This window comes from Apostichopus japonicus, chromosome 4, assembly GCF_037975245.1.
Source record: "Apostichopus japonicus isolate 1M-3 chromosome 4, ASM3797524v1, whole genome shotgun sequence".
Taxonomy (NCBI): Eukaryota; Metazoa; Echinodermata; class Holothuroidea; order Aspidochirotida; family Stichopodidae; genus Apostichopus; species Apostichopus japonicus.
Genome location: NC_092564.1, coordinates 16,042,279 through 16,063,483, shown reverse-complemented (window position 1 = coordinate 16,063,483; position 21,205 = coordinate 16,042,279). Strand labels below are relative to the sequence as shown.

Here is a 21,205-nt window from a genome sequence, read left to right as displayed (position 1 = left end):
AAAGGATACATCCAAACCCCCCTGATAAAACAAAATTAAAAAACCAAAAACAAGAAAACCTGACAATATTCTAAAAGCTACTTTTGGGAGAGGTCTCAAGAAAGCATTCTAGGGATTAGTACCATCAAATAAACCTGGATATAGTCGTGAATCGCAATCAGTTCACAAAACTTTCCATTCAAGCTATATATAGATTACTATGATTTAGGAGTTCATATTTAATATCAGTAATTTGATTAGACACTAATTTGCGATGTGAAACTTAATCCTCCAAACCACTTTGAGTGAACAGCACCGATGGGACGGATACAGTATGATACATCTCTATCGGCAGTATAAATCACATGAACAAGGGGGGGAAAGAAAGTGCACTCTGTGTATATCAAACCACCTCGATGAAATTACCAATTAATTTTCGGTAATTAGTTTTTCTCATAATCTTTCGTGATACACTTGAGTGCATTCACACGGTGCCTGACACCACATTCCTCCCACACTTATTTACATGAAACAGGTCATATTACCGAAATGCGTGCTGATGACTCAAAATAGAGGGTATGTAAATAGGCAGTCTTGATACGGAGACCTGTTCCGTTTTATATATGAAGATGACGTCGTTAATAGTCGATGAGGCATGTCGCATAAAACCGTAAAATATATAGGATTAAATCTAAAAATGATCATGTTCACCTGAACAAGATGTGAAGAAGAGCACACATGCTCTAAATACCTGGAAGACAAAATTCATTTCACTTTCATCATTTTAAAATGTGTAATAAAGTTATTAACTACGAGTCTGTTCATGATTTGGAATTTCCGAAGATACTCGTGTTGTATAAACTGTAACTTGGAAGGGGAGGGGATAAGGGGGGCGGTTAAAGCAGTAGCTGTATCTAACAGAGCATAAAGAGAGTAAATACCATATCCACCAGGGAGATACAACAGTGATCATATGACATACACATTAAACAGTTTGTATGTAGAATGCTGCACAGAGTTTCATGTGAGTGACAAAATGGGGCAAAAGGATCCCTCAAACATGGTTTTCCCAGAAAAGAAATTTGCCTAGATAAATTGATCAAGCCACTGCAAAGAAAGAACGACAGCTAATTAACCAAAACAATAAATGTATGGAAAAGCCTGCAATGGATCAGTAATAACTATTAAACCACTGCACCATCTCCCTAAAAACAGAGAGCAGCATATCCAGTACTTCAAATGTATACATGTGTGTCTTTTAGCAAGGGTCATTTATTTAAGTTCTTGTGCATACACATGTGTAGCTAACTGTACCTGTTAAAGGTGTGACGTACATCATACAGACGACTACTTAAAATCAACTGATGTGGCCAATCATAAAATAATGTCCAACAAGACCATACCTATTGTAGACAATGTTGTATCAAATAATTTAAATTTGTTCACATGGAAACAGCACGCCTGCATACAGACCTTTGCATAGTGTTGATTTGCTTTGGTTTTACATTCCCTCTAAGTGTGCGACATGGTACACATTGTAATCAAGTTATACTCCCATATTCATACTAACCTTAGACACTATTCATTGTAAATTCGGTGAATAAAATCATGAAAAAAAGTTGCATTTTTTAATCATAGACTGAATTTTACTGTCACTTTTCATAAAATTGACATAATTTCCAAAGCTGAGAAAGTGAAAATAGAAGCAAAAGAACACACATCTTGAAGGACTTTAATTGATGTTGCACAATTACACAGTGTACTTTAGCTCTCCCGATGATCGTTGTCGTCGGCCATTGAAGATCAAGGATATCAAACAGTAGCAACATGAAATTACAGCTTTTATCATCAGAAGGCTGGACAGAAGCTAATAACATGAGAGAGTTCCATGGTCTCTCCAAAAGCCCCTCGAGAGAGTAAGGTGAACCCTCTAAAGCTTCCAGACAAAGTTTAGCCGTCTAATATTATTAGCTGGGATCGATAACCTAATAATAAACACACGCATAGTTCGTTGAAACCGCTCTGACATGTTAGAACGATGGTTGATGAAGAGATTTATGCATACAACTCTCCAGTTCAGTTAAGTACACTGCAGCACAGAGATCTACGTATGCAAGCGGTGAATGTAGTTCTAGAATGGTTGGTAATTGTACAGAGAATGCATACTAGTTGTTCGACTCGCACAGTGAACCAATGTGAAGATAAAAATGACTTTTAACTATGAATGAAAATCAGTATTTAGTATGACTGGACTGGTCTGCGAATTCTGTAAGTGTCCATTTACTATGAAGTTATATCACTCATGCTTTACTATTGTTTAGAATGGATAAATGTGATTAACACATATACAGGTTTAAATACCCTGTGAACAGGCAAGCTTCATATGATCAGAAATAGTCTGTTACATGATCACAGAAAGTTTCAATTTCAATAAACACTTTACGATACGTTAACTTTTAAGCAAAACTGAATTAAACATGGATTGCAAACGGTCTGTAAATCCCAAAACTTAAGAGTGGTAGAATGAGGGAGCTACTGTAGGCATAGACCAGCAGTGTCTGGCCAAAGAGGGTGTATAGTGATAAAAGGTTACCCACAGTAGAGAAAAGAGTGCTGTGGTTGTGAGGAGACAGGTAAGCTAAGAAACTAAATGAATTCAAAGTTCTCAATTTATTGCTTACTGTGCATTTTCCATAATTAATATGAAAATTTAGCATATCCTCATAAATTTACAAAAGCTTGCCATATTTTTTCTCAAACTTGAAACTTTGTTACAAATTATGGCCCCACACAAATATTGTTTGTGTTTTGCTGTTACATTTGGTGGTTACTTCACAAGGCAAGTATTTGTAGTATTTCATGTATAACAACCAAAATTATCACACCCTCACTCAAAACTTGAAAATAATATGAAAAAAATATCAATATGAGAGGTTCCTTTTTTCCAGTTCCCATACAACTCTCAATGCAGATTCTTATCCATGCCAACAGTGACATGTATGGGATCGCATCTACCCTCTTCAAGTATCACGTGAACCTCCCTCGTGTCAATGACCTTAATAATGCAGACACTTAATCAAGAAGAGATTTGAAACAACCTTGGAGAAAATGGTAAGTTTAACTAGCTGTACACTGAAGTATATAATACAAATGCAATTTGAACTTGAAAAGTGTAAAAGAAGGGCTTGCACCTCTTCAGGTCTATGGTTCAGATCCCATCTTAAGCTTTTCTAACCAAACATTTCATTGCCCTTTTTCAAATTTGTTTACAATTTCCTAGTCCAGAGGGTCTATATGAATTTACTTACAATGCAATTTACCATTCTCTGACATACTAGGCTCAAAGGATTCATAGCACTATACAAGAGATATTAGGGGATCAAAGAGCCTCCCATTTTATGGGGAAATAAATCAAACAATGAAAGGAAAATTGAATCACTTCAATCTCTTTCTGTCCTGTCCACCTACAGTAAGCATACTGACATCTTATAATACCTTGAAACATTATACAGTGATTAATGACGATTGTGCAGCTTAATCCTGTGGCAATTTAGCTTCTAGACAATGGGAAATAATTTGAACGAAAAACTTTGTCACTTGTTTAGATATAAAACATGTTTTCTAACAAAAACAAATTACTGTGCAGTTAATATTTACATTACTTGTTTCCATTGTAAGTTGTAACTAAGACCGTGTTACATTACGGATCAGACCCAACGTTTGGTCTTCAGCAATAAAACAAGGTCAATTGGTTATAAACCTCCTGGCTTTTACATCAGACCCAACATTCGCAATCAACGAACAGGGAGTTGAGGTTTGTTTACTACCTAGGAGAAAACATGCTAAGCCATAAAGCTATGTGATTTTGCAGCACTGTTATATCAAACCTAAACTTGATGTGTAATAAACAACAACAAATTTAATACAGAACCCAGGGCCTTTCTGTTAATCCTGTAGTTAGTCGTGGGGCTGCAATCGTAGGGTCTGTTCCATGTTTACCAATTACAAGTGGACCTCGAGGGCAGGGGTACAACACAGCACTCTTTCTCGAGCTTGTGTCAACAGGGCCAAATACTTCTAACAAACATGGAATTATTATAATCAAGACAACACTTCTAAGTAACCCTGAAAGTGGGTTCTTTTTTCTGATGAAATTGATTTGCAAGATCAATTCTCCAGCAGGCAATATCATCTGACTAGATACTTTACATCAGGTTTAACAGAAGAATTCTGCTTCTAGCAACATTTTCAGCTGATTCTGATTACATGATATTCTAATAACCAGTTCAGTTATCAACTTGATTAATTGGTCAAATTTCATTTCACTTTCAATTAATGAAAAAGTGAGGAAAGAATTGTAAATTTCCTTATTTGCTATAAACTATGAAGTTAATGTTACTATGAAGAAATTGTCTGGCTTCATGAAGAGAGGTGCATGGAAACAATAAAGTGAGTGAGGTACATCAAGAAGGCACATAAACCTTTGATTGTTGAAAGTACATACAAGCATGTATAACTACAGACTTGTAATTGTTTGTATTTTTTTTATCCTCCTGCAAGCAGGAAATCGCGATGAAGCCATCATTGGCTTATCAAAGCCCCAAGCTGACCGAAGTCAGTCTCTTAGATTCATATTTTAATCAAATCTCGGCGATATCAAACATTCCTATAAAAACTCAGATGTGTATACCAAACTACGATCATCACTTTAAATATCTCTCATACTGTAATGTTTTTTGGTCTGACAATTGTTATTCCAACACAAAGCCAGTTGCCCATACTAAACAGTACTAAGTAGAGATATTCAATTACAGTACAAAATACAATAAACGGGTAGCCAATGCAGACACTCCTGACCACACCAAGAACTGCTAAGTTCGCAATTTAAAATTATCCTCTCATTGTAACAGTAAAGGTCCTTATTTTATGTAAATATCTTACGTTTTATGCACAAAGTTTAATATCGTCACTTAACCGTGTCAGTGTGTAGTTAAAAAAAGTTCTTCTCCTAATTCGTGCCAATTACATCCGCTTTTATAAACACTTGCCATACAAATTTTGGATTGTTAAACTTACAAGACCATGCTAACGATGTCTGAAATTGTCTCCATTGCAGCATTCAATATCTACCTCTCTTTTTACAATAAAAGGTCATTAAACACAAGACCATGGATTATTAGGCCAATTTATTTCCCCTTGTGAGACAGGTACAGCACAATATATTCAGTTTATTATTAATTTATATCCCTTTAATTGCTTAGTAATGACTACTTGTCAGTTTAATTTGCTGTGTTTATTGCACTTTTGCCATTGTATGTTTAAAATGGTTACAAAGTTCACAGAGGAACACCACATTTGTTTTCTTTGTTTTTCCAATCTTTCCTTACTATTTTTTTCCTATCTTGCATGGGTGAGTGTTGTGTATGGCGAGCCGCCTGTAACTTATTCATGTTGCCGTCGCAGAAACTTATGTTGCTGTCTCGAGAAGTTATATTGTCGTCACAGAAATTTAGGTTGCCCTCGCAAAACTTAGGTTGACTAAGGTTACAGTACTGAGGGTGCCCTCGCGGAAAATCGTATGCATAGTTCATTCTGATATGGAGTTTTTCTCAAACTGTGTGTTGAGAGACAGGCTGAGTATGTTGGTGTTTGATAATTAGATTCAGTGTAGCATGGGCCTATGTACCCAACATTGTTACGAACGCAGGATTCTGAGTCCGGGATGCAATGTTTTCGCCAGGGACGCAAAGTCTTCAAATTGCTTGCGTCCAGCGAACGCAAACCTTTTTTTTTTGGAGAAGCAAACCCCAAGTACACACTCACAGCAAAGTCAATAGAAAACTTAACAGAACACATTTTCAATGAACAATTTCATTTTTTCTTTTCAAAATACCAGTATTTTCAATGAACATTTTCATTTTTTCTTTTCAAAATACCACAAATTCTTCTGAAAAAAGTCAAAATTTCTTCCAAACATACAGATCATTTAATTTGTTTGAAATAAAATCTATCAAAACAATCAACTGCAAGGTACAGGGTTTACAACATTTCAATTTCAGAGATTTTCATGCTAAATATAGACAAAATGATGCTTTTCCAAAATTCCTGTAATTTGATTGGCTAATAGTCCCTTATCCATTGTCTGGAAACATTCTTGCATATGTAGTGTTCAATGAACACCAGTATGTTGTTTACCAACAATAATTACTTGCAATGTTACTTTCCCTGTGTAGAGATAACAAAGTTTGTGGTATGTAGGCTATCATACTGTGCACTCAAATATCTTAATGTTAGGCCTTGTTGTCACAACAGTATGTACTTTTTCGACAACCATTGCTCATGGTAGATGTTCTTGAATTGTTTCTGAGACTATCAGTAATATTTGAAATCATTGTTTTGATCAGAAAATGTTATGGGTGGAGACAATCTATGAATTTTGTGGGAAGCTAACATCTCTGATCCTGAAAAGGATATTTCATCTCACAATATGTTTCTTCTCTCCGCATTGAGAATTGCTAATGTAAAATGTGCATTCATACCACAGTATAGTTTGTTGCATATTTTTTGCGGTCCCATTGACCATGTGCCTCAGTTAATTTTTGTGGTTCAACGTTTGTGTGTAAACTACTACTTCGTGCATCGTCACAAATCACAAGTGGCCATTGAAGTTTGACTTTTATAATCTACATTGTGTAAAAAGCTATTTACATAGGCCTTCTGTAATTTTCGTAGAGATGATTGTTTGCAAACACTGGAAAGCGCCCAGGGTAAATGTTGGATAAGGTTTTGAGGATTTGTGCATGTGTAGTTGAAACTCCAAAGTTTGAACAGGCCAATGTACATGCAGTTATGAACTGTGTGGAATTTAGCGAGAGATATGCACACTGTAGGTACAGGGATGTTTGAAAGAGTTGGTTGTTGGAATCCCTGCAAGGTCAAAGCATGGAGCTACTACGGAGTTGGCGAGTATAGGAAGTACAATGGTGGATGAAGGGGATGGGGAGGGGGCTGGGAGTAAAACTTGGTTGAAAGGGCACGGTGGGTAAAAGAGGGGTAGGCCGGGCCGCCCCTGACAAACAGCTAAGCCAAGGCACTGGGCCATTTGCCCTATATATTGTGTATAACATTCACAAAGTATAGGCAGTGATACGATCGCATCTTTACAACTACACTAGTTAAAGTAAGTCATACAATAAACACAATTGGTGTTCGATTGGGACGCAAGCTTTTTTCAGGGGACACAAACTTTTGGGGGGGCTTGTGTCCTTGGGACTCAAACTTTTTTGCTCTAGCAATATTAGTGTGTACCACCACTAAGTAGATATTATACAGGCTTTGCCTGTACCAATGCTTATACTGTGCTACATACAGTATGTACACATCTATGCATAGATGTTAATGCTACATGCCAGTACTATTTAACTTGTATTTCAGCAATGTTTGTACTCATACTTGAGTGCTTTTTCTGCACTCATTCTCATACTTCCAACACTTCAAGCCTGGTTTCTAGTATGTAAACATTGTTAAGTGTAGTGATCAGCCAATTATGGACAACCAGTCACATTAAAACAACTTCTCATCCATTAACTTCCTGCAATATAGAATCTGATACCACATATCATGGTCCGACCATAACAGATTAATCTTATATATGTCTTCGATATATAGCAATGTTTTAGCTCAGAGATGGGAGGCTGGGAGTAACATCTTTTATATATCTCTACAGAAACTTATTCATGGCCAAAAGGTATGATTCATCAGTACCTTTAAATTGTACAAAACTACATTGAAACAAAAAGATTAACATTTCCAAGTAAATTGGAGTTGCAAAGTTGATGACAACCCAACTGAAGACAGGTTTAACGGTAAGTCTTGATTGGATAACAGCAGCATGCAGTCTCTTCATGAATATTGATATGTAAGAATTGACAGAAAGTTAACTAATTTTCCAAGAATTGTGATGCACAGTGCAAATACCCAAAGCTTACATTTACTAGCTGCACATATAAAACCTTAAAATTGTCCAGTATAATTAAAATCTAAAACAATCCCAAGGCTCTAAAGAAGTTTGCTCTTGAGACATTTATCCTGACATTGTTTAAAGAGGTCCAGAGGTTTTTACAACAACAACAAAAATGTTTTTTAACAAAAATTGTCAAATGGTATGACTTCGACTCAACATGATTATGTCACTTAAAAAATTTCCAAATTCCTTTTTTTTTGGCCAGCTTAAAATGGTTTCGCCATAGGTCTATGCTCATTTAAGCATCGTTAGGTATTACATTGTTGTTGTATGACAAATTCAACACTTGCACATACCCTCAGATAAAAATCCCCCCCCCCCCCCAACCAATAAAAACCCAGTAACAAATCTCTTCCATTCCTTTATGACGTCCTTGCATTAAAAAATTTAGCTTTCCACTATGTAGCAAGGGCATGAAAATTTACTTTCATCAGAAGAATGATGAAAAAAGAATCAAGAAAGGAAAAAAAAATAAAAAAGTAAAGCAAGATTTGAGATGCTACCTAATGGCTTGCATTTTTATTGATTTTAGGGAGAGCTGCACCTGGGTTTCTCTTCCCTCACATTGATATTCCAATAATTGTTCACTGTTTTGAAAACTAATAAATAGCCACTGCTGGCTTTCAAAGCCATTAGAGAGATTATTCAAGAGATAAGGCAAAATAATTATCAATTTGAAATGGTGGAAAGACAGTGAATACCATCAGATATCATCCCAGATAGGAAGACGAAAAAAAAGAAAAAATATTATGATTTTGAAAAAAAAGGATGGACTGATGTATGCAAAGGTACATTGATATCATGGAAAGTAGGTCGCAAGGGTACATACATACATCCTAACCTGTGATAGTTCTTTCTGTTAAACTATTCCAGCAAACTTGCACTTTTGAAACAAGTTGAAAATTAAGGGTTCAATTCCCACATGATACCTTGAAGGGAAATTTGGCAGACAGGTTCTTATTCATGTGTGATGTGATTTTAGAAGTCTTTGATATGACAATCTTATCCTATACTGTATCTAAATAAGTCTGTGCTGCTGTCACTAAAATACAACATTCATTTTCTCAAAGAAGAACAAAAGTTGGGTTATTCTCACACAGTCTACAGAGAGTTGGTTATCCTACAGTATGTATGTACAACTTTCTGGGTCATTCTGAAAGGGTGAGCTATTAATCTACAACTTTGATAACATACTGTATTTGTGAATGCATACATGGCTACACTCAAGAATCCAACATAAGCTTCTTCCAGGGTTCAAAAGCCAGGTACAAAACATTGATGATGAACAACCTTTCACTTATAACATTCTAAAAAGGATATTAAAAGAGAAATGTTGAGAGAGAAAAGAAATATTGCTGTCAAGAATGATATCTTGAACAAGTCAATCTTGAACAAGTCACCTCAGATCAACGATAAAAGAAAATCAAACATTATAGTCATATTGCAAATGAACAAAAAAAATAATCATAATAGTCATGTAAGTACACCATTTTCCTTACTTTTGAACTTGATGACTCAAATGGTTCAGAGTTTTGATGTTAGATTCTTTGCCGGTGTAACTTTAATGAAGTCGGAATTACTGTAAAGATGATGCATGGGTTCTCTTTCTTCGCGATCACTTGAATGATCACTATCTAAAGAGACAGATTATGTTGTCAAATAATTACCATAAGTATCTCCCTTCCAACAGCTAGGTTTATACTACTGTATGACTATGGACTATATACTATATATATATATATATATATAGGAAGTTTTTTTCACTGTTCTGGATTTTCCAACTCACTACAATTCAATTATATATATATGGCTGCTTAGCATTGCAAAATAACTGCATCTTAGGCCTACTATTAAGTTTTTTCACTGTTCTGGATTTCCAACTCACTACAATTCAATTATATATATATATATGGCTGCAATGCTTAGCATTGCAAAATAACTGCATCTTAGCCCCTACTATTAAAACTCACTACATCCAAGACATGGGAACATATTTTGAAAGTGACAGTAAAAATGTTTGTTTAACTTTTGAACATGACTTCAGACCATTAAAATATTTATTTTCTAGCATATCTGGCAGCACTTTATGCCGATTACCCTCACGACAGTCTACTAGGCTGGAGGATATATATGTATGTGTTCACAGTTTTCACTGTCAAAGACCTGTTTAGTTTAACAGTCTGTAACGATTCATCATCATGGCTCTTCAATTAATACTGTAAACATACAACCCCCCCCCTCCCCCTTATCAATAATCAGATCTATCAGATTACAGGCTAACTCAACATGATGAGTAGTAACACAAACAGATAAAACTCATTGACACCCAGTAGATGACAAACAAGATAAATACTTTATAAATCAATTATAACCCCTAAAACAAGATTTGACAAACAGTGTAGACTAAATCATCTCATGAATTGTTTATTTGTGTTTCGTTTCATTTTTTCTTCATTTTCTTTTGCTTCTTTGCTCTCAGATCTGTCTTGTCAAATTTTGTCTTTATTATAATTGAATTATTACTTACTTTTTCCGTCTATTTGGTATTCATACCAACTGATCAATACCATATTTAACTCCATGTTTTAATAAAAATGTATCATCATCTATCATGAAATAAATTATCAATGTTAATACTATCCTACCCACATGTATACTTTTTCAAGGTGCAAAGGAAGAGACCGTTTAAGAGGCAAAGAGGGGGCTCTTTCACATTACCATTAAAATCAGATTCCTAAGGTACAGAAGCCTATCTTACAAGGATAGGTAACTTGAAAGGTTTTTAAATAAAACATATTAAATAAAACAAGCCAAATAAGCTTTCTGCAAGGGCAATGCCCCAGCGTGGACCAACAAGAAAAAAGTACCATATTTTATCTCAAAGGTTTTTAAAACTCTGGATATAGTCTGGAACAGAAGTTTAAAACTATGGATTATGAATAATAATAATAATAATAATAAATGATCTTAAAAAGCGCTAAAATCTACGAAGTATTCAATAGCGCTGTACAATCCTAATAGAACGCCAACTTGAAAAAATGAGTCTTCAAGCACGACTTGAACTGACTGAGAGTGGGAGAACTCGGCACAGATATGGGCAGACCATTCCAGAGCTTGGGCCCGGCTGATGGAAAGGCACGGTCGCCATAGGTTTTCAGTTTAGTTCTGGGAACAGTGAGAGTGAGTGTAGTGCTAGAACGCAAGGTATAACGAGTATTGACCTGGAAGGACAGATCGTCTGACAAATAGGTGGGTGCCATTAGATGAATGCACTTATACACCAGGAGCAGTACTTTGAACTTAATTCTGAATTCAACAGGCAACCAGTGCAAAGAATGGAGGATACTCAACGATGGTGTGTTGAAGTCATAGCAGTCTACAACAAGCCTGGCTGCGCTGTTCTGCAGACGTTGCAGTCTCTGAATCAGATACCCTGGAATACCATGGAGCAAACTATTGCAATAATCCAAATGGCTATGAATGAATGAATGAACCAATGTGCTCATAGTTCTAGAAGACATATGTTTCCTAATCTTCTTTAGATTAAAAATATAATAGAAACCAGTCTTGCAAACTTTACTGATATGTTTATCCATTTTCATGTGTTTGTCGAAAATAACCCCAAGGTTGTGGACTTGATCACAAGAAGCAATGGAAGCACCACCAAATAAGGTTCATGGTACAAATAGAGGATCTTCCAAGTCAGTTTGGACAATTATCCAATGCTAATTCCACTCTATGCATGCTTTAAAGCACACTTACTGACAGTATGGACAGTTCTTAACCTTTATCTGATAACAACATGATCACTCATACTACTTGAACTAGTTAGTTTGAAGTTTGAAATGAATAACTCATAGAAATAATTGTCCCAACTTAATGCACTTCTTGAGCCCTCATATCTTATCAAATTGTCAGCAGGCAAACATGAGTTTTTACCAAATCTATTTGTTTTTTCTTTTTCCCCTTCTTTTCTAAGGTAGTATTGCAAAACAATTTAGAGAAGCCTTTATGATGCATTGGAGCCCGTAAAATAGCAAAGAAAATATCTCCCATCCTTCCTTTTCCGATACAGTATTTGTTCCCCTTATAGGCTATCAGCCTATCACGAATAAGTGTCTTGACTACAAGCCTAACCTGTATTACACTTAGGTGGATGTAGACTATATGTTGCAGACTATACTAATACAGAAAATACTACTGAAAGTTGCTTGTCAAATTATGGCCTCATTTGCCTCTTGCATAATTTAATAGCATGAAAATAACACTGAAGGGGTGTTTGCTTGTAACAGTTTTTATTTTTTTTTATTTCCACAAGTCAATGTTGTAGTATATAACAATAATGTTTATCACAATAATTATTATTACACACTGTTGTTCTTCAACATTACAAACTCGAAGTTTCAATATTTAAGACAAACTTCATTATTTTTATAAATGTTATTCCACCTTACTTCCCTAATGAAACTGATGAAGTTGTGAGCTACTACCTAGAGATTTGTTTTCTTCAAAATGCTAGATTTAAGACCAAACAAAATTTTCTCTGTGAGCTTTCAAGGCCTGGGGGCATCCGGTTCATACTTATATCAATTCTCATGATCTAAATTTCAAGCTCTGTGGATTTGTTACAGTTGTGGCTACAACTACACTATGCAGCAGGTAGTTCCTGAAACATCACGTTGGTTGATACGCAGAATTTGTGGAGTTTACACTGTATCCTACCTTCAGTTGGAGTCTAATCATTGTTATTATGTGTGCAGAGTCTAGACCCATTTGAAGAAAGCTCTCTTTGTTAAATATCACCCACTGATAACCACCCCCCCCCCCAACTCCTGCCAATCCCCTCATCTCTTATCATAAAGAAACTGTTGGATTATGTTAATTTCCAAGATCCGATAAATCTGGCTGGAATTAGGTCTCAGATATGGTTCCTGAATATGACAAATCACGTGCATTCCCTAGTGACGAGATAAGAATCCTTCCATGCATAAATGTATGCACGCTTTTAGGTACTGCACTGTATAACTTACAGATGATTGAGAATAACTAAAATGTTTCATACAATTCTACTCTCCATGACATCCTTAGTTCATCACTCACACCACCTATTTCTCTCTCTATCTCTCTTTTTATGGATGCTGTTGACATGGAAGAATGTCACTTTCCATTTTATCTTCTCACTTGTAAGGTGCCATGAAAGGGGGTAATGATATTGGGGAAAACACAGACACACAATGGAGACAGGTCATGACCTCTATGTTTATACACTGTAGATAGATCAGATCTGCTTGTAGCTATCAATTTACACTGCTGTGTGGTTTCTTTAATATCATGGACATGTGGTAATGGGGAGTTTTCCACTTTTTCTGGGCATTCCTACTGTATGACATCAACACTAAATAGAATAGGTACAGTACTGTAGGTACAGTACTGTAGGACCAAGAATCACACATAACTCACAGAAAACCAGAGAAATGTATGCTGCAACCTTTTACAGCCTGATAACATATATTATGTTCAATTGATGTGACCATTTATGATGAAGAAGGCTTTGGCTATAAATAGTCCAGATAAGTGGCGCTTTGATAATTGATATTGCATTTTGCAGAGAGGCAGTCCTTTAATGTGGAGGTTAACGGGTACAGTAATAATCAATTGTTGTAGGAAATAAAATCATGTATTTATAGAAACAGAAACTGTTAGTGATGCCCAAAATCACTCCAGGGAGCATAAAACAGTATGAAGAATTTCCAATGTTCCAAAATTCATGAAATAAAAATATAAACTGTTGTGGAATCAAAAAGCTTCTGTATTGGATGGAATGCAAAATAACACACTGTAATCATAATATGTATAAAGCCCAGAATGGTAAACTCCACTACGGTAGACCTCTCACTAGTCTCTTGATTTATCTGATTTATATTCAAATATTACATGGTGTGGTCAGAAAGATGGTAATTAAGTTATTACAAGATAAAATCTGATATCAAATATCAAGTGCACAATATGGCATGGTTATGGTGTATAAACCATCCCATATCTGTATTTTATTCATTTGGAGGCAATACAGTGCAATTATACATTCTTAGATACAGAAAAAAGCTTATATCTGAAGCTATGGAAAGAATTTATATGAAGCAAAAAAAAAACAGAAAATGCTCAAAGTATTTTCAAAGCACTGGTGCCATTTTTTTTGGGGGGAAGGGGGTGGGGAGGGGTATCTAGCAATTTAGGGGATCGTTATATCCACTTTAAACAGGTAACTCACTGTAAGATGAACCCATTTGTTCACACTGGCTTCGCAAATGGACATGTTGAGGTTTTCATCGTTTCCAGAAGTTATATTGGTTTAAATCAGCAGAATTATTTTATTTAATACTTTTTTTCAACTTTCATTAATAACATGTACATAAAATGTTGAAGAGTGAAGTTCTGAAATGGTTTCTTTCCAAACACCCTGAAATGTTACAACCAATAAACTCATGTGTGTTCAAAACTTGGGAGGTGTTAATACCGATATTAAAGTTTGCCCTGGTTATGTGTGGACTTTGATTCCTTTTATCTACAATTAGAAGATATTATGAAGTAAAATTATTATTTCAGAAGTCACTACAGAAAAGTTACATATATGTAATGGAAAATGAAAGCAAAGGTGTAGTACTCTTCAAACTGCAAAAAAAGAAAACTTTATGGAAAGGGATCTATACATGTACTATAAAGAGCTAAATATTGCAGGTTACAGCTATTTAACTGTACACTGTGTTGCATAGTTCTATCCTGCTGTATACATAGGCTATAACCACGGAAGTATTACCCTGACAGGGGAACATGCTAGTCCTATAACAATATCTATTATCCATGCTAAATGATCTGACATTTTCACTATGTAATTTCAGGTGCACAGTGCTCACATGAAGATACCCTCCTTGAAATACCATATTCACAATCTGTTGCTTTGTTATGTCTGCCTTCAAATGATCTCTGACCTACTCCTCCTGCTACACACATACATGTACAACAATGTGTATTTTGTAACTCATTGTGAACCTTCCTCATACTAAGAACAAGAAATATGCAAATTTCCTTCCTGATGCATCTTTGCTGATGGAGGGATCTTACTTTATGACCTCTACTATCCTCAAATGATACTTGGCCTACACCAACATTAACAGTATGCTTCATCCACTCAGTTTGTGGCATGTCATGTTAAATTACTGAAATATGAGATCAATTCAAGATTCACTGGGACACATTGTTTATAAGGTTTTAAAATTTTGACCACTGCCTCTACTACAGTTACTGTACTTAATTTAGGGCATCCACATACCAAGTCTAAGATCCATCTTAGATTCCCCTTGAGAAATTGTTAATAAGTTCTGTTGACCTCAAACGACCTATAGCCTCAACCAGGGGCATCTAGATGCAAGAACAGGATTGATTCAAATTTCCATTCTAAAGTATTGTGTGTACCAGATTTTCACATTTTGACCTCTGTTGACCTCAAATGACCTTTGATCTCCACAACAAACAAGATTCATAGTTCAAATCTTCATCTATTCTACTTTATATGGAGCAGCCACACCAAAAGTAACAGAGCTATCTATACAGTGTCCTCTCTTGAGAACATGATTTCATCAAACACCAACACACACATATAACTAATATCAGCTAGAATGCAAAATGCATTGAGGTTTCGATGACTTCAGTGCACTAGACTTCTGCTTGTTAGTAAAACCAGAACTAGCTGTTACAATAGAGAATGGCCCGAACCACCATTTTGATACAATAACACTATGGCATGGTAAACACAGGTCAGTCTACTGTACTTAACCAAAAACAAACACATATATGCACACTCATCACCATTGTCACAGTTGAAAGTTCACATCAAAACCATCAAACTAGTCTATACATCTACAGTTGAAGTTTAGTAGCAAGAATTATATCTAGAGGACGTAGGAACATTGTGCTCTCTATTTAGCAGCAGGAACAACTAAACAAGCCTTTTAAATAGTTAATTTATAAAATGCCTTTACAGAAGTTCCCAGAAAACTTCATTGAATATAGAGTGTAGTCTTAAACTACTATACATGCCTTCTGTCAATTTGAAACCAACACAAAGAAGCCTACCACTGTTAGTGTTTGTGACTTTTTATTTGCATTGTACAATACTGTACAACAGTCCTTTTGTGTGATACAGTGTGGCGATTGTGGCAGATGATTTGAGAGAAACACTTTCATTGAAATAGAAAAATTGATTATATGTCATCAAGAAAGCAGGAATCATGGCACTTTGAGTTAACGATGTGACAAATGTCACAAATCAAAGCTAATTACAACAGATCAGCTAACAATGAATGGCATGATGGTGAGTTAGAGTGATGTACTCTTCCAAAATAAAGAAGTATATATGTGTACAGTAAAGTAAATTGTTCAATTTTGACTTCACACAAGTCTGGGGGGAGGGAGGGGGTGGTTAACTGCTAAATATACCTGTAACTTTTGTTTTGCTGTTATGTTGTCAAAACTCAACTTCGAAATTTACTTTAAAAATAAAAACACATCCATTTGAGATGTACATAACACAGACCTCCACAGGTGGGCATTCCAAATGTTGCTTTAGTAATACAGAAAGAAACAATAAGTAATCTCAGTACATCTCATCACCAAAATGTACACTGAGCCTCCCAGTGACATGCATAGGATGAGAGGAAGGGACAGATTCAAACATTGCCAACTGATTTAGTTAGGAGCTTCAAGCTTTAAATTGGGCAGGATTTAGGTGTGGTAAACACAAAATGAATCGGAATGAGGGTTTGAGGCTGTGAACTGGTTCAATGGGACTCCAATGTAGTGGGTTCCGTAGATGCACCCCCAGAAGAAAATTTCAAGTTTAGACACCAAATGGTGCATTCTGAAGCATATTTACACTATAAATAAAGATCAACATCATTGAAAGTCTAAATGCAAGGTTGAACAAATAAAGGTTTTTAATACAGAATTTTGAAAAAATCCTTGATTGATCGATTTTTCCTGCCAAACTGATGGCAGAGGTGGGGCCCATTGCCCCATACCCTCTGCTTGTATCTAGGTGTTAATTGAGAAGGTCTCACAATGTCCTTATTCTACAATTATGTTAAATCACAATTAAATTCAAACTGTTTCAAATGACAGACTCTGACATTCACTTCATATTAGACCTACAGTGTGTTCTGTACTAACTCTGAAATAAGCTACTTGCAGATCTTTCTTTTTCTAGACAATCCGAGCTCAAAAGGAAGGTGAAGGACTGAAACAGATATTCCAAACAGCCTTGTTCCAGATAAACATAATTTCTTTATAAATGACTTTTCTCCATAAACCTTGAATTAAGCAATTGTAAACCCATCAACGAAATCATATTGCTCTTAATGCATATATATATATGTTAATATATATATATTTTAAGAAATATATATTTTTATGTTACTTCAAATAACAAGGTAAAGAAGGGAAAAGTACTTTAATTTGCTGAGAAGCTGTGAATTACTGATGAATGATAATTCAATATCTCTCAACCAATCGCACGCAGTTCCACGGGCACTGGATGCTTAATCTTGTACAGGCCTAATCTTTTCGGCTCCTTTCCACTTTGTGTATAATTTCCCAATAAAAGTTTTGGTTCATCATCGTACCTACAAAATTTTCTGCATAATTATTGTACCTTTTTATCTACTATATAATATAAAAAAGCCAAAGTAAATTATACATGTGCTCGTGTTCAATTCAGCTCATTATGGAGTAGCCAAGTAAGCCAACACCTGCACAATGTAATAAGATTCACCTTGGACACTCTTCTCACCTAGACTGTTCATAATAAATACACAACAAATGTCACACAGATCTATATATGGCATGAACAAGTACTAAGCTTTATAGAGACAAATTGCAGAACTTTCCGATGGCAGTTTAGAAGAAATTATTCCAATCCCCTCTTTATACTACAACAATATCCTACACCAGTTCTGTCACAATCTTTAAATTAAATCCATTATACTGTACATGCCTAAAAAGAACACTGGTTGACAATTAATACATACAGTAACATTTTCAATTTCGTCATTTTTTCAGGTTTTTTTCTTAGTTAAGGAAAGTGAATTTTGAAAAGTTAATGGAGCACTGTACATGAATAAGAATTCAGTTTGGAAGAAACTGTGTTGTCCTGAGTCCTATGCAAATCTCTCTGCTTGAAATTGAGGAATCACTGGGATCTAAGTCTCTAGAAAAAAGTTAAAATAAAATAATTTCTTCTTTCCGCCCTTTGTCAACTAATCCTCTTACATCAATCTCTTTTGTGTTCACCCTGTTCATTAACCTATTCTGTATTATGTGCTTGTATTTTGTCCCCTGTATTTTCTGTTACTTGTCATTCAGCCTGTGTAGAAAATCCTGCTAGGATCGAAATGTCAGGCCCACTTACTTTTACACATTTCTCCTGAAAAGTCGTCTGCTGTACTGCTTTCATACACTTATAACATGTACAGTATGTACATAACCTACATATGGTAAAGCACTTTAAAATATTGACCTTGTGACATTTTGAACAGCTTATCACAGCTTAAACCATTAGTGTAACTATTTTACCTTGTGATTATGCAGTTTGTATTGTATACACTGATAGTTTGCCACAACTACATCAAGATGTCTTTGAATAAAAACCTGTCTCTTTAGTTCTTGGCAAGGTAAACTTGCGTTCTTGGAATGTGAGGACACAAATTCATGTGTAGAATAGTAGCAGTTAATTATGTGACAATTACGGCTTTAACCCTTTTTCTGAATGTAGTTATTGGCTATTTATTGACTGTAATATCATTAACATACAGTGATGACCACAGATGATGTAGATTGAATGTCACATTACAGCTGGGAAGTGTGAAAAAACTTTTAAAATATTGTTTTTGCATTTTGTTGAAGGCAAACAAGAAGATAGGGGGGGGGGGGAGAGAAAAGGTAAGGGTGGGGTAGAAAACAGCAGAGGAAAGTAAGCATATCTTTATCCTTCATTTATTAAGGTCTGCACATCCAAAATGATTTGTCACTTCTCTATTTTTGTCTGGTGGTTGGAAAGCAAACAATTCACCATCCATGTAAGGTGAGCTCAGTTTCAAACAAATTAATGTACATGTGTGAGTGTGTGTAGGAAAGGAGCACCCTCAGGACAGTGACACCATCAGGACGGAGATGCCATCAGGACGGAGATGCCATCAGGACGGCGATGCCATCAGGAGGAGGTCAACAGCTTTGATACATTGTTTTTTCCTTTCCTCCATCCCCATCGTCAGGCCCAGAGTTTGCTCCAAATAATACAGCACAAGATGTCGGCTAAGTATCTATACTACCTCCATGTTCAGACTGTCATTTAATTAAACTCACTTAATTCAAAGGTGTTGTGCAAAAGTACCAACCAACTCATATAATACCATACAATAACATTTTATCATAATAATATATAAACATCCACTATAATTATATTGCATGTAGTATTATCCAATTCACATAATATCATACAATAATACTGCAACATAATAATATACTACAAAACATATATACACAATTATATTGTTGCATATATAAAGTATTACCCATTCACAAAGCATCATACAAGAATATTGTATCATAATAATATCATGTAAAACATCCACAATGATATTGTTGCAGATAGTACTAAATGGTACAATTATATTATGATAACAACTATATTGTCAATTTTTTTTAATATTACTGTACAGTAGTATTGTAAACTAGCATGTGAATCAGCTGACACACCAATACTACTTACTGTGAATTTAGCATTTATGGCCTAGACCTACTTTTTGGATGTATTCAAGGCCTACCTGTTATGCCATGTCTAGCACAGGCAATGCCATTCAAGAACACAGGTCACAAATTCTAACTTTCTTTGGGAACTAAAAGAAAGCCTAGTATAGATAAACGACTTTAACACAATGCTTTTGCTGCCACACAAAGCATGCATTTTCACAATGGGTCACATCGACATCGTTTCCGAATTTATTGACAAAGCAGAGAGGACTAAGCCCTATAATTGTGTGCACACATAATGCCTATCATTGAAGGTAAATCCTTGAGCTGATAAACAACTTAGAACTGTCACAAGGATTTCTTACTCTTGTGGTGCAATAACAATAGAAACCACAGATGGTGTTCAGATGAAGATCCTTCCCGTGATGAGCGACTAGCAACAGGCGAATTTCAGGGGATGATAAAACTAGTCTAGACTTAAATAGTACTAAATCATACCTTTTCTTATCACGCCCGGATTCAAGGAACTGCCGACGACGGAGTAGAATATTTCAGCTAAAAATACTCAGGAATGTAGTCTGCTTTGTCCGATCCGATAGCTACCTCCAGTGAGTACGGATCTCCAGTTTCTACGCGCCACAAGTTTGTGTACAGAGCAATTGAACATTGCCGTCCGTACACAGCACAACGACAAGGTCATGGTGTGTCAAGCATAGAAATGTAAACAATGTGTGCAGCAGAAATTTAGGGGGCGCTATTGGTCTTTTCCGCAAGTGAAAGTTCTCTATGATTACGAACCTTGTTGTATGCAAAAATCACAGACGGATTGATACGATATCTGAAATAATATCGCACTCTCTTCCATTGCCGTTTTTTACAGGTTTTTTCCTCCGTGTTTAATGATAATAATGTCCCTACTTGCATTTCTTCCTTAATACAAGTGGATAAAGTGTGCGATAACGCATTGCATATTAAGTGATAACTTACCCCATATTTCACTAACCTTCAAACCCCCACCCACCCTAACAAAAACCAACACTTTGGAGAACGAAGTCCAACACTGTTTTTACTGCCGTATATAATATTCGGTAGGTATTAGAAATTATCTTTAATGAGTAGTTTTATTGAACCGCAATTTGAAAGTTTAATGCAAGTTTGAAAGAATAAGCAAACCCGGGCCACTGCGATACTCTTTGAGCTAATGATGGAGATACTACTCTTTAGGAAATGTAGCAGAGTATTTTATGTCAGGCTGTTGTCAGTTTGTCGATATGCAATGTTATGGGTTTTTTTTACATTTACATTTTACATTTTGTGTTCCTTTTTTTCCCCATAATTTTATGGTCAATATTAACAGTGTTGTCAATGTAATATATTAAAGTACGTGAAGATTCAACATGTTTC

At 35.6% G+C, this 21,205-nt stretch overlaps 1 protein-coding gene across 2 annotated transcripts in view; it reads right to left on the bottom strand.

Annotated features, from left to right (window-relative positions):
- Nucleotides 1-20,457, bottom strand: part of LOC139966596 (poly(rC)-binding protein 3-like) — a 188,434-nt gene extending 167,977 nt beyond the window's left edge. The window contains exon 1 of one of the 2 annotated variants that reach the window (XM_071969790.1): nt 20,300-20,457. The gene's annotated coding sequence lies outside the window, so the exon portion shown is untranslated. The remainder of the gene's footprint in view (nt 1-20,299) is intronic. The other variant, XM_071969792.1, reaches the window with a different exon arrangement.
- Between the last annotated feature and the right edge of the window lie 748 nt (nt 20,458-21,205).